Genomic DNA, 14,909 nt, shown 5'->3' on the forward strand with positions numbered 1-14,909 from the left:
ATTTGGAGGTAAATACAGTGTCATGCAAGAATAGCTACACAACCGACCAAAGGAAGCGAAGCAGTTGATTAATTGGCCTTTCGAGGGAAAGAGCGGTATCTTTTGAATCAGCTCTATATACAGTTCATTGTGAAAATGTTGAAATATGGCGAGTAAAAAAACGTTTGCTACTGCAGCAGCAGGGAATGCTGGTAATTTAGGTAGAAGAGGCTCAGGTATAGATAATCATGTTAATATGGATGTAAAGGAGTTAATTTTAAGTCTCAAAAGAGAATTTGTGGAGATGAAAAATGATATGAATGAGAAGCTTGATACCTTTGGAGAGTTAATAAATGGAAACGCAAAAACTGTAGCTGAACTAACCAGAAAGATAAATGAGGTGATGACAAAAAAATTGGAACTTACAAAAACTGTGAGCCTAACCCAGGAGCCTCAAACCACCGGAAAAGAGATTGACTGCCACTATATCCACCCTCACCCTATTTTCACATTCTATCTTGGAATGTGGCGGGATGGTTATATTGACATTCAAGAGAGGGGAGGATTCGGGCTACCCGATCTTAAATTATGCTATGAAGCCGCATGTTTTTCATAGCGAAGAGATTGGTTCCTGCTTCAAAGAGTGGACCTCTTGGATTTAGAAGGATATGAGGTTCATAAGGGATTTACCAACCACATAATAAGAAGCTCTCTATTTAAGGTTTGGGTAAAATATAAGGAATTACTGGAGTCAAAAACACCATTGTCGCTCTCCCCTGTGGAGGCCAAGGGGTAAAGAAAAAAAAATGGGAGAAAATTGGATAACTTATAGAACACTGTTGACGAGTGAAGATGATCAATTTAAACTAAGGGCGTATGAAGAAATCAAAAATAATCTAATGAGTTGGTTGGAGTATCATCAGTTAAACGAAACATTTAAGCAAGATAAAAAGAAAGGATTTAATCTACAACCTTCCAGATTGGAAAAAGATTTGATGGATAACAATAACAAGATTATTTTCAAAATCATAAAACCCACTGACAAATACCCCTTCATCTTGGTCCACGTGGGAACCAATGACACTGCAAGCCATAGCCTCCAGAAGATCAAAAGTGATTATGAGGCTCTCGGCAGGGAGTTGAAGCAATTAAATGCACAAATTGTCACCTCATCTGTCCTCCCAGTTGAACGACATGGCTCAGGGAGAGAGGGAAATATAGGGGAAGTGAACAACTGGCTTCGCAAATGGTGCAAACAGGAACGGTTTGGATTCTTAGATCACGGTCTGCAGTTTCTTCAAGATGGACTTCTGGCAAGTGATGGGCTGCACCTCACAAGGGTTGGAAGGAATGTTTTTGCCATGAAACTCAAAAACCTCATTAGGAGGGCTTTAAACTGATTTATGTGGGGGAGGGAGACAGTGGTCCTGAAGGTAGGAGTCTATCAAATGCTGAAGATGATCATCCAAATGGCAAGGACCAAATGGAGCAAACAGCATGCAGACCTAATGGCAGGAGGAAAATATCCTTAAATAAGAGACATGGGGGAATGATCAATGGTCTTCAATGTCTGTATACTAATGCACAGAGCATGGGAAATAAACAAGATGAACTTGAGCTCTTGGTACAGCAAACTAAATACGACATAATAGGCATCACTGAAACCTGGTGGGATGAGTCTCATGATTGGAATGTAGTAATAGAGGGATACAATCTATTTCAGAGAAATGAAAGGAGGAGGAGTAGCGTTATACGTCAGGGATGTGTATACCTGTGAAGAGATCCAGGATTTAAAACTTCAAAGCCAAGTTGAGTGTATCTGGGTCAAAATTAAGGGAGAGAAAAATAAGAGTGATCTCATTGTGGGAGTTTACTATAGACCCCCAAGCCAAACTGAGGACACAGATGAAGCCTTCCTGGAACAGATGACCAAGCATTCAAAAGGAAGTGAGATAGTAGTAATAAGTAGCATAATTTCAAACAGATTCCTCACTGGCCTTGCAGACAGATTCATTGTCCAGAAAGTGGGAGAAGTAACAAGAGGATCAGCCATTTTAGATCTGGTCCTAACCAATAGTGATGACGTGGTTAGTGGGGTAGAAGTGGCAGGATCATTAGGTGGGAGTGACCATGCTCTTCTGGAGTTTATTATACAGTGGAAAGGAGCAACCAAGCATAGTAAGACTCAAATCCTAGACTTTAAGAAAGCCGACTTCAGAAAACTTAGAGAAACGCTGGGTGAAATCTCATGGACAGAAATACTAAAAGGGAAGGGAGTTCATGATGGTTGGGAGTTTGTTAAAAGGAAGATATTAAAAGCACAACTTCAGGCAATACCAATGAGACAGAAAGATGGAAGGTGCCTAAAGAAGCCAGGGTGGCTATCTAAAGAACTTTTAACTGAGTTAAGATTTAAAAGGGATATGTACAAAAAATGGAAAAAGGGGGAAAGCACCAGAGAGGAATTCAAACAAATAGCCAGCACGTGTAGAGACAAAGTCAGAAAAGCTAAAGCACAGAATGAACTCAGGCTTGCTAGAGAGGTTAAAAGCAACAAAAAGGGCTTTTATGGGTATGTCCGTAGCAAAAGGAAGAACAAGGAAACAGTGGGGTCACTTAGAGGAGAAGATGGTGAAATGCGAACAGGGGACAGAGAAAGGGCTCAATACCTCCTCAATACCTTCTTTGCCTCAGTCTTCTCCAAAAAAGAAAACAATGCCCGACCTGAAGAATATGGAGCAGATGATTCAGCAGGGGAAACACAGCCCAGAATAAGTGAGGAGATAATACAAGATTACTTGGCTGATTTAGATGTATTCAAGTCTCCAGGGCCAGATGAACTACATCCAAGAGTATTAAAAGAACTGGTAGACGTGATTTCAGAACCACTGGCAATAATCTTTGAGAATTCCTGGAGAACAGGTGAAGTCCCAGCAGACTGGAGGAGGGCAAATGTTGTCCCTATTTTCAAAAAGGGGAAAAGAGAGGACCCAAACAATTACCGCCCAGTCAGCTTGACATCAATACCAGGAAAGATTCTAGAGCAGATCATTAAGCAAACGGTCTGTGAGCACCTAGAAAGAAACGCTGTGATCACTATAAGTCAGCATGGGTTCCTGAAAAATAAGTCATGTCAGACTAATCTGATCTCATTTTTTTACAGAATTACAAGCCTGGTAGATGAATGGAACGCTGTGGAATTTCAGCAAGGCCTTTGACAAGGTGCCCCATGATATTCTTGTAAAGAAGCTGGTAAAATGGGGGCTAGACAATGCTACCATTCAGTGGATTTGTAACTGGCTGATTGACCAAACCCAAAGAGTGCTCATCAATGGCTCCTCTTCATCCTGGAGAGTAGTGACTAGTGGGGTGCCACAGGGTTCTGTCTTGGGCCCTGTCTTATTCAACATCTTTATCAATGACTTGGATGATGGGCTTGAGGGCATCCTGAGCAAGTTTGCAGATGACACCAAATTGGGAGGGGTGGCTAACACCCCAGAGGACAGGATCACACTTCAGAATGACCTTAACAGATTAGACAACTGGGCCAAAGCAAACAAGATGAATTTTAACAAGGAGAAATGTAAAGTACTACACTTGGGCAAAAAAATGAAAGGCACAAATACAGGATGGGAGACACCTTTCTTGAGAACAGTACATGTGAAAAGGATCTAGGAGTCTTGGTAGACCACAAACTTGACATGAGCCAACAGTGTGATGCAGCAGCTAAAAAAGCCAATGCAATTCTGGGCTGCATCAATAGGAGTATAGCGTCTAGATCAAGGGAAGTAATAGTACCACTGTATTCTGCTCTGGTCAGACCTCACCTGGAGTACTGTGTCCAGTTCTGGGCACCACAGTTCAAGAAGGATACTGACAAACTGGAACGTGTCCAGAGGAGGGCAACCAAAATGTTCAAAGGCCTGGAAACAATGCCTTATGAGGAATGGCTTAGGGAACTGGGTATGTTTAGCCTGGAGAAGAGAAGGTTAAGGGGTGATATGATAGCCATTTTCAAATATATAAAAGGATGTCATATAGAGGAGGGAGAATGGTTGTTTTCTGCTGCTCCAGAGAAGCGGACACGGAGCAATGGATTCAAACTACAAGAAAGAAGATTCTACCTAAACATCAGGAAGAACTTCCTGACAGACAGTAAGAGCTGTTCAACAGTGGAATTTGATGCCAAGAAATGTGGTGGAGTCTCCTTCTTTGGAGGTCTTTAAGCAGAGGCTTGACAGACATATGTCAAGAATGCTTTGATGGTGTTTCCTGCTGGGCAGGGTGTTGAACTGGATGGCCCTTGTGGTCTCTTCCAACTCTTTATGATTCTTTGGTTCTATGATTCTATTATTCTATGTATCGCCTCCTCCTTGACTGGGACGTCAAGGAGGAGGCGGTGAAGGAAGTTATGATAAAATGGTCCCAGGATGTTGGCCGTATGATAATGATTGATGAGTGGGAAACCCGCAGGAAGAACAACATGAGATTCACTGTGTCCTATACCATTAAAGAAAACATGTTCAAACTCTTCCAAACTCTCAAAAATGTACAAGAGTATATCAGATCGTTGTTGGAGGTGTGGGGAAGCGAGAGGCGATTTTATGCATATGTGGTGGGGATGCTGTATAGTCAAAGACTTCTGGAATTTTGTATACGAAGAAATGAAAAAGAATTTTCGAACAACATTTCTAAAAAGGCCAGAGGCATTTCTTCTGGGAATCTTCAGTAAAGATATACCTGTTAAATTATTGAAAAATAATATATAAGAATAATAATATAGGAGAAAACTGGGTATTGAAACTTGCTTAATCTAAATCATATATCCCAGTTTCCAGCGGCCCTTTAAAGTACGCTTCACACAGAGTATATACAGTCAGAAGTTGACCTGGCTAAGAAAACACCACCAAGAACGTAGGGTATTATTTCCCTTATGTGAAACCCCTTACTAGCTGCACACTTGTAAAAGTATGCAGATGAAAATACAAACGGTTGGGTTTCTTTAACTGAAAAACAAACTGAATCTAAAGAGACTTCAAACTAAAGATAAATGCTTTCTCCCACATTCCAAACCTCCCACAAAACTCCCATTAAACTACCCAAGAATTAACAGCAAACTAGCATTATAACTAAGCAATCATACTAAGATTCAACTAAGGAATCTCTTAAACTGAGAACAACTGAGAGAGTGATCTACTACGAGATGAATCAAGCTGAAAGATCTAACTAAGATACAGAAGGCTTTCTGGCAGAGCCTTATATACAAGGAGCAGAGCCCACGCCTGTGAGCAATTAACAGAAACACCGGCACCTGTTTCTCTTAAACAGAAAGTATTTACATTAGACTGGCTCTAAAGTAACTTGACTATTCAAAAAATCCAGCATACATATAGGGAGATTTTCCTATATGCGACAGCCGCAGCCCGGTTGCTAAAAGCTGCAAGTTGGAAAGGGGACATAGCCCCAACAGTAAAAGAGTGGCAAAATAAATTGTTAGACTTTGTGGAATTGGCTCAATTAACAGATAATTTAAGGGGAAATACAAAACAGGCGTTTGTGAAAAAATTGGATATGTTTAAAAGATACCTGCAAGAAAATAATAGTTACAACGTAATTTCCATGGCAGCCTTGGAATGACTGGCTTAAAACATAAATTTATAATTTATAAGATTTGTTGGTATGATTGGATTTTTGATGTATAAAAAAGATTATAAGACGAAGAGGAAAGTATGTACATTGCAATAAAGACAAGGCACGCTACGGGAGGTGATGGGAAGTCAATATTATAATTTAATTTGTAAAGTTCGTTTGATGATTAATGTTATTTGAGATTTTTGATTTATGTATTAGCTTCAAATTATATGTTTTGTTTGTTTTGATTTGAACTTCAATAAAGTTTAATAACAAAGAACAGAATTGCATTGGCTTTTTTAGCTGCTGCATCACACTGTTGACTCATGTCAAGTTTGTGGTCTACCAAGACTCCTAGATCCTTTTCACATGTACTGCTCTCAAGCCAGGTGTCACCCATCCTGTATTTGTGCCTTTCATTTTTTTTGCCCAAGTGTAGCACTTTACACTATACCTTTTTATATGTCCATTATGAGGAGGAATGCAAATCAGATTAAAGTGTTAGACAACATTTCCAAGAACCATGCTTCCCAAAGGAAGCCTATGTGGAACATGGCCCTCAAGTAGTTCAGGTGAGCAGAAATAGAAGCATTTCCTCTGAAATCTCTGTACCCCACAAACTGTTTTTAGCCAGTCAGCTAAATGCATTTGCTTAGCTTCATTAGGAAATGCTTCGGGGGATAGTCCTAGTAATAAATAAATTAAATTCTCACAGTACCAACAATAATTGTCCTGGCTCAAGAAGAGTTCTCTGTTCCTGGTAGCATAACACAAAACCCATATTACAGCCATTCATTCTGCAAAGATGAGAGACATCTAATCCTCAAAAATAACAACTACATGTGCCAATTAAGATCTAAAGACATCTGTTATTTCAATGTACTTGCTGTGCAATAAATTCAGTGCAATAAATTAAAAGCTGTTTTATATGTGCATGCTAAGGCCAAACATATTTTCTTCTAATGAATCTTCTAATGAATCTTGTAATGAATGCCATGTTTTGAATTGGCCACAAGATGGCTGAAGCAAGAGGGCTTAAGAATGCCACACAAAATGGATGCTGTTATTAATGAACTGGGCTGATCAAAGAGTGAATGGAATGTTCATGTTCTGGCAAAAGTACTGTACCTGCAAGGAAGTGTAAAGAATGGCTCTGCAATGCTAATTGCAAACAATGAGTATTGTACCGTGGCAAAAAGTTACAGAAGACCAGGTACAAACAATGCAAGTTGTGACATGCCAAGAACATGCCAAAGGCTATGAGAAATGCCCATATTCAGATGAACACCAAAAAAGCCTATATAAGAAGAGACTTTCCAGTGAAGGGTGTGTGTCTAGGTCTGGCCAACCCAGGGGAAAGGTGGTGAGTATGATTGAAGTGTGTTTGTGTGAGTGACTGAGTGCATGTTCCCTTGTCTTGTTATGTGTTCTGTTTGTTAATAAAGCAATGTTATGTAGAAATTCCAATATATTGGTTGTCTGACTGCTTACTCGCTAGAGCTTACTGGGTTTTAACTATGAAAACACCCAAACAGTTAAAAGAACCTAATTTATTCTTTACAATCTGCTGTCATAGCTCCACATTAGGTCAAAGTGGAATTTCTACCTAGACAGATATTTACAGTTTTGGCAAGAAGCCTTTCATGAGAAAAACTCCTTGCAACTCCAGCCCATCACATTGCCCTTTTGTCATTCTCCATCTTCTTTGTTGGCATGCAGCCACCTATACAAAATTTGAATATGACCCAAGTTATGTAGGATGGTGGAAATTTAATCATGAAAACAAATGTACTCTGGTTTTATAATCTATTGCTTTAAAAAATAGTTCATTGTAAGACATGAGAAGAGAAGAATCCTTGGAAAAGACCTTGATGTTGGGAAAGATGGAGGGCACTAGGAGAAGGGGACGACAGAGGACGAGATGGTTGGACAGTGTTCTCGAAGCTACGAACATGAGTTTGACCAAACTGCGGGAGGCAGTGGAAGACAGGAGTGCCTGGTGTGCTATGGTCCATGGGGTCACGAAGAGTCGGACACGACTAAACTACTAAACAACAACAACAAGACAATGAATGTTTGAAGTAACCAATATAAATATATTCATGAATCCAAAATAGTTTCATACTGGTGTTTATTAATTCATTCAAAGGTTTTCAGATTGCAGGCAGATGGCTTAAATCATGCTACTACATTGGGTGCCTGTGGCATGCACAGCCAATGCAGAATTTATCCCTGCCCATCAGCTAATGGCTTTGGGTGATGTCAGCTGATGGGATAGTGGGTATGTTTTGAAAGGATTGGACTCAGGCCAAAGGTACCTCACCCCTGCTGTCAACTTCAAATACTTTTTTGAAACACTTTTTGCACAACCCTACACAATCATTCATCTCCAGAATAGGTTACGACAGTCAGGGATATCACTCACTCTGGATTCAGTAGAGCCCTCTTCAGCCAACTAGAAACTCCTCCATTTTGGAGGGCAAAATCTCTTTTCAACATGTCTGTGACTCTCATCAGCAGGACAAATTAATCACTTCAAAGCCCTCACTTTGTTAGATAACACACTGTAACACAGGCATCCCCAAACTGCGGCCCTCCAGGTGTTTTCGCCTACAAGTCCCATGATCCCTAGCTAACAGGACCAGTGGTCGGGGAAGATGGGAATTGTAGTCCAAAACATCTGGAGGGCCAAAGTTTGGGGATGCCTGCTGTAACACATGGAAATGGAGACTGCTTGACATTCTCAAGGAACAGACTCAGCCCCGCAGCCAGGTTTGAGATGTCTTCCCCTCCCCTCCCCACACCTGTTTTTCTCCTCCGCCCATTAACATTAACCTAAATTCTGTGTCCTTGTGTGTTTATTCTCCTGGAGCTGGCTTGGGGGTCTTGAAGTGCAAACAAGTTTTAGTATCTTGCATGATTCCCCCCCCCCCCGGTCAAATTAATAAAGGGACAGAAATCCTGTCCACAGTCCTGTGCAAAAGAGTTGTTTTCTTAGGGCATTTCATGGTGTGTAATCACACCTGATTTTGCTTAGGAGAGATAATAAATTTTTCACTCACTTTGAAAGCATGGGCGTAGGCAGGGGGCAGGAGGGGGCAATTGCCCCCCTAGAAGCAAAAGGCTAAGGGGCGCGGCGTGGCAGCCCCAGGCTCCCGCTCCCGACGCGAAGCTCCAGAGGCGCGCGGGGAGCATAAGCGGAGGAAGCGCTAAGCGGGAGCGGGGAGCGTAAGTGGAGGAGGCAGCCACAGGCTCGCGTTCCCCGCATGCCTCTGGAGCTTCGTGCCGGGAACGGGAGCCTGGGGCTGCCTCCTCAGAAGACCTGGGAGGCACGGAGGAGGCAGCCATAGGCTCACGTTCCCCGCACGCCTCTGAAGCTCCGCTCCTGGCGCGTGGGGCCGCCTCCTCAGAAGAGCTGGGAGGGCGCAGGCCACGTAGCCCCGCCCACATTCCCACTGTGTCCCCTCCCCTCCCTCCCCTTGCCCCCGCCCCTTGCCCCCCCTAATTTTGATCCTGGGTACGCCCCTGTTTGAAAGTGAGGAATAAGAAAGAAAGAACATGATATAGGACACTTTCTGTGGCTCTTAGTCTGTGGCTCTTACTCATTCAGCAGTTGACTATAGCAATTACTGTTGAATGAACCAGAAACCTTGATTGAAATGGGAGAAATATAATTTAGTCAGAATGAATAGATTTTTGTTCAAACTACATGCTTGCAATCAAAGCCTTCTCCATTGGCTCACTGATTTCAAAATAAGCCATCAAAGGGAGGTTGGGGCAGAGTTTTGTTTATTGTGGAATATTTATTTTTTGAAATGTATGCAGTGTAGGAGAAGCTTATCAAAAAGAGGCTTTCCCCTGCAGCTTATTTTCTTTTGGCAAAGGGGATTGGTGCCTTCCTGTCCAGTTGAATTTTCCAGGAAGAGCTGCATCTAAAGCTGCTCATTATAGAGTGCAAAATTATTACATTCTTCTTGGGGATTATAGATAAATTTCAGGCGAGGTGTATATAATATTCTGCTACACTTACAAGCAGACTTGTGGTTTGCAATGGAAACCTCTCTCTATGAAAGATAGATATGATTATCAGTTGATATTTTCATCATTGATTGTTCACGAAGAAGGTTCTTCCCGCCCCTTCAATTTCTTACACAAAGTCATATTCCCTCTTCAAGAGATGCAAAATTAATGATGATTCCTACAATCAAATCATTCTCATTAAGCATTTGCTTAGGAACCTGAGTAAGTTACCAAAAAGGGCAGCAATCTGCTGGTAAGATCTGCATTCTTTTGCTGGTTCTTTCCAAACATATATTGTTCCATTTTTTATTTTTATTTTGTGTTGGTATGAGATCAATTGCTAGGGGATATGGATCAGTTTGAAAATAAGTCTCCTCAAATGGCACATAAGCAGTATGTGCTAAAGTGATCTCTAAGTAGCGAGTAATCTTCAGAGGCAGGTTTAAATAACTGGGTCACAGCCATGTTCATTCAGATCCTTTGTAAAAGACAGACAGCTTGAATGAACTGGCACGCCTCTTGCCATGAACTTGCAAACAGCAGGCAATGGGGAAAGTAGAGGCAGAAGGAGGAGCGGCTGAAGTTTCAAGGCCAGGAGTCCTTCCTCATTAAGGATTCTTTATTCTAGTCTCATTTCTTAAAAATCCAATTTTCAGGCTAAGATCTGGCAACCAGAGCTCACTGTATGTTTCATGCAAACATCCAGCAATCATTTTGTGACATTTTTTAAATACATAAGTGTTCCATGTGGTGATTCCCATATGAAGAAAGGCTCACTGCACAAATTCTACAGCACAGCTATATAAATAAAAATGTAAATGTCTGTTTGTTACTAATCTATGCTCTCTGAAAGTGCTTGACTGATTGCTTTGAAAATTTGACACAACGTTGTCTCACCTGTGACAGGTAAAACCTTCTTTTCTTAGAAAAACATCACCATCTGCTGGATGTCAAAGCAGCACAGCTGAGGATGCCTCAGCTGCTGCCATTGGCTACAGACTATTTGTGACATCACAATAACATGGCAGCCAGGGGAACAGGCCCGGCCCTTCCCAGGATGCACATGGGGTGTGCGGATGGAAGAGAGAGAGAGGGGTCGGGGTAATGGGTGCCATCACACAGGAGGAAGATGATGTCATGCAGTGGGGGGAGCAGAGAGAGAGGTGTCGTGGCGTCTGGGGTGAGGAATGGGGCTGGGGAGAGGAACGGGGGCGCTGAGTGGAGGGGGGCCGTGTCTTTGGGGAGGATGAATGGGTTGGGGTGGGGTGGGGGGATTTAACAGAACAAACTGCCACACCCAAAGTTATGGTGGCCTCTCAGTGGCAGGGTGGGAGTGAGGGTGGACCAAGTGCCCTTGTGGTCATCTGCCCTTGCCTAGGCTTTGTTTGCTGGCTAAAACTTTACACATACTCATGTCTGGGGTGTGTGTGTTGGTGATTGGAAGGCTGTGCATCCTCCACCCGCTGCATGCCCCCTGGAATAATTTGGAGTATGTGAGAGTGGGAGGTTGATGACTCCGTTGTTGTGGTTCCACTCCTCTCCACAAGGTTGTTACCAAAAAGTAGTCCCAGAAGACAATTGCTTGGCATCTTGGCTTTTTAATTGTAGGCTCCTGTAACCTCCCAATTTGTCTCCTATTCAACATATCTTTATGATGCATGGGATTGCACTAGATGACCCTTGAGGTCACTTCCAACTCCACAATTCAATGATTCTGTGAAACCATGGGAAGCTGTTATCTGGGGATTTCAGGTAGGCTGATGTCATGCAGCATCTGAATCAAGGGAGGCTGTGCAGGTACTGGACTTGTGCAGGGCCGTCTCAAGAAGGTCGGGCGCCCTGGTGCTGAGGCGTGGAGATCGTGCCGGCGCCCCCGCAGCGCGGCTTCACCATGCAGCACCCCCCTGCCAGCCTGGCGCCCTGGCGCATGGGCGTACCCAGGATCAAAGCTAGGGGGCACACCAGCCATGCCCCCCACCCACCCAATTGGCTAGCTGGCAATGACATGGCCAGGATCCCCCCCAGGAGGCATGGTCAACATGCATGCCCCCCAGAGAAAAGGGGGCCATTTGCAAGGCAGCACACAGAGCCACCCGTGCTTGCACTCCTGCCTCGCCCGCTCCATTAATGGCAGCGGTGACTAAAAAGAGGCTTCAGCAGCAAAGCTGCCTCCATTGAAGGAAACCTGGACCTGGACCGGGGCTAACTTCAGCCCACACTCTTTCAAGTCACAGCGAGCACAGCACAGAAAGTGCTGCCCCACAATGCTCCACGACACTTCATGCATTTGTTTTCAACAGAGGCAGTTTCGCTGGCACTGCCTGCTGTGCTCCGCCTCAGCCTGCTTGGCTGAAGCGAAATGGCAGCGGCAGCAAAGCTGCCTCCGTTGAAAAAAACCTGGACCTGGACCTGGGCAAATGAGGGTGAGGCGGAGCACAGCAGGCAGCGCCCCTGCCTGTCCTCTCCAGCTGCCCTGCTTCTAGGGGAGGGCAGCTGCCCCCCTACCCCATGCTGGGTACGCCCATGCCCTGGCGCCCCGCGCAACCAGTACTATATCTAGAGCCGGGCCTGGACTTGTGCCACAAAGAGGAGAAAGAAAGGTGGATTTGTTGTTGTTTAGTCGTTTAGTCGTGTCCGACTCTTCGTGACCCCATGGACCAGAGCACTCCAGGCATTCCTGTCTTCCACTGCCTCCCGCAGTTTGGTCAAACTCATGTTGGTAGCTTCGAGAACACTGTCCAAACATCTCGTCCTCTGTTGTCCCCTTCTCCTTGTGCCCTCAATCTTTCCCAACATCAGGGTCTTTTCCAGGGAGTCTTCTCATGAGGTGGCCAAAGTATTGGAGCCTCAGCGTCAGGATCTGTCCTTCCAGTGAGCACTCAAGGCTGATTTCCTTCAGAATGGATAGGTTTGATCTTCTTGCAGTCCACGGGACTCTCAAGAGTCTCCTCCAGCACCATAATTCAAAAGCATCAATTCTTTGGCAATCAGCCTTCTTTATGGTCCAGCTCTCACTTCCATACATCACTACTGGGAAAACCATAGTTTTAACTATACGGACCTTTGTCAGCAAGGTGATGTCTCTACTTTTTAAGATGCTGTCTAGGTTTGTCATTGATTTCCTCCCAAGGTGGATAGGGGTATATATTTCCTTCCTCTCTTCTCCTGTTTCCTAGAAGGGAAGGGGAAGAAAAACCTGGACTACACAAGCTCTCCCCTCCCCTCTTATTTACTTCAAAACCCATTTTGCTGTTTCAGACTGAGCCTGTTGTAGCCTGTTGTAGGTCTTTAAGCAGAGGCTTGACAGTCATATGTCAGGAATGCTTTGATGGTGTTTCCTGCTTGGCAGGGGGTTGGCTCTCTTCCAACTCTATGATTCTATGATTCAGTTCACTTTGGGGGTCTCCCACCTTAGACCCCCAACTCCAAAATGGCATTCAGAAAACCAAACTTTGGTTCTCCCATTGACTTGTGTTGGAAAACAAAAATGTCCATAATTTCTGGGGTTTTCACATAGACAATAGAATTTTAAAGTTGGAAGGGAGCCCAAGGGTCATCCAGTCCAAGCCCCTGCAAGGCAGGAAACTCAACTAAAGTATCGAAAACAGATAACCACCCAAAATCTGCTTTAAAACTTCCAAGGAAGGAGAGTTCTCTCTCTATCTCTCTCTTTCTTTCGACAGTTGTTATTATAGAGATATTTTAAAACATTCATCATCATATAGTTTTTAAAATATACATACATAACTTCCTGACTTCCCAGACCTCTTAGTTTAGCCGTCAATTTCTCCATTTCAGCAGAGTCCCTCACTTTCATAAGCCATTCCTCCTTGATTGGTAATCCTTCTTCTTTCCACTTCTGTGTATAAAAAGTTCTAGCTGCTGTTGTCACATACATAAATAAACTAGTAAGCTTTCTTGAGACCTCCATCCCCTTTTTCCTAGTAAAAAGGCTTCAGGTTTTTTTTAAGAGATTGTCAATTTGAACATCCTTTTCCATTCATTTTATATTATTTCCCCAAAACATTTCACCTTTTCACAGGATCACCACATATGATAGCATGACCTGTCCTGTTGGCATTTTCAGCACATATTAGGTATGTTTTTATATTTTTTTTGCTGGCTTGTACAATGTTAAATACCATCTACCATTTCCATATAATTATCTTTCTATGTATAATACGCAGTAAATTATAAATCTGTCTTCGATAGTCTCTCCCATACGGTCATCTCTATATTATAAATATTTAGCCCAATGTATCATTGCTGACTTCACCATTTCATCTTTTCTTTTCTATTCTAACAGCAGTTTATACATTTTGGAAATTAATTTCTCATTATTTTCCACAGTCTCATTTCAAAATCAGACAGACTTTTGTTCATTAAACCAGTCGGCACATCCTTTTTAAACTGTTCAGGAATCTGATGATATTGCAACCAGCTTGCCATACAGTCTTGTATTTCATCCTGTTTTTAAAGTTTCCATCTACCTCCCATACAGATAAGTATATCTTTATAGGTACTCCAGCTCACCTGTATATTTTAAAAAACCTTTTTGTGGACTTGCCTCTATAGGGGAAAGCCATAAAGGAGTTTTCCTCTCTAAAAGACTTTTGTACTTTCTGTCCGAAAGTTTTCTTTCTTTCTTTCTTTCTTTCTTTCTTTCTTTCTTTCTTTCTTTCTTTTATTTTATAACAAATTTCAGATCATGCTGCTTTTTCATGCTTTGGAAATTCTGGGAAACTATCCCATCCTTCTTTGCAAGGCGCAGAATAGAGTCATCAGATTCTCCCATCCTACAAATTGCCCCACAAATTGCATAAGTTTTGAATTGGCCAGAAATACTTATTTGGATGGAAGCATGGTCTTTAGCACCAATTATTTGGTTGCTAGTGGAGCATTTGCGAGGAACATAGAGATCCACAAATTCCCCAGCGTCATTCTGCATTGTGTTTTTCTAGGGTCTTGCCACAAGTGACTTGCAACAGGCAATTCCTCCTCACACAGAGAGACCAAATCACTCGGAGATGACTACAGAGCTGGGGGGGGGGGGTGAAGAGAAGCAGAAAGACGAGGATCCATCTTGGATAGACTGGCTGAAGGCTGACCATGCTGTGAGATCTGGACTCCCTCCATGAAGTTGTAAATAGGTGAATTCTCCAAAGGACCCTGGACCCTGGGTGAATGCCTAGAATCCCATGGACTCTTGCCACTGCTCGGCCGAGAGAGGTGGAGGCACCCAACCTCTGCATAGAAACCTCAGAGGAAGGAGAGTCCAC

At 43.1% G+C, this 14,909-nt stretch overlaps 1 long non-coding RNA gene and 1 pseudogene across 1 annotated transcript; one reads left to right on the forward strand and one right to left on the reverse strand.

The window, feature by feature from the left end:
* The first annotated feature begins 6,697 nt into the window (after positions 1-6,697).
* LOC148684178 (uncharacterized) lies at positions 6,698-7,724 on the forward strand. Its single transcript, XR_015946467.1, has 2 exons — positions 6,698-6,973; positions 7,436-7,724. It is a non-coding gene; the product is annotated as an uncharacterized LOC148684178 (long non-coding RNA).
* Positions 7,725-14,223: 6,499 nt separating this feature from the next.
* Positions 14,224-14,578, reverse strand: LOC118077664 (small ribosomal subunit protein eS21 pseudogene; annotated as a pseudogene).
* Between the last annotated feature and the right edge of the window lie 331 nt (positions 14,579-14,909).

The sequence above is a fragment of the Zootoca vivipara genome, chromosome 11, assembly GCF_965207765.1.
Source record: "Zootoca vivipara chromosome 11, rZooViv2.hap1.1, whole genome shotgun sequence".
Classification (NCBI taxonomy): Eukaryota; Metazoa; Chordata; class Lepidosauria; order Squamata; family Lacertidae; genus Zootoca; species Zootoca vivipara.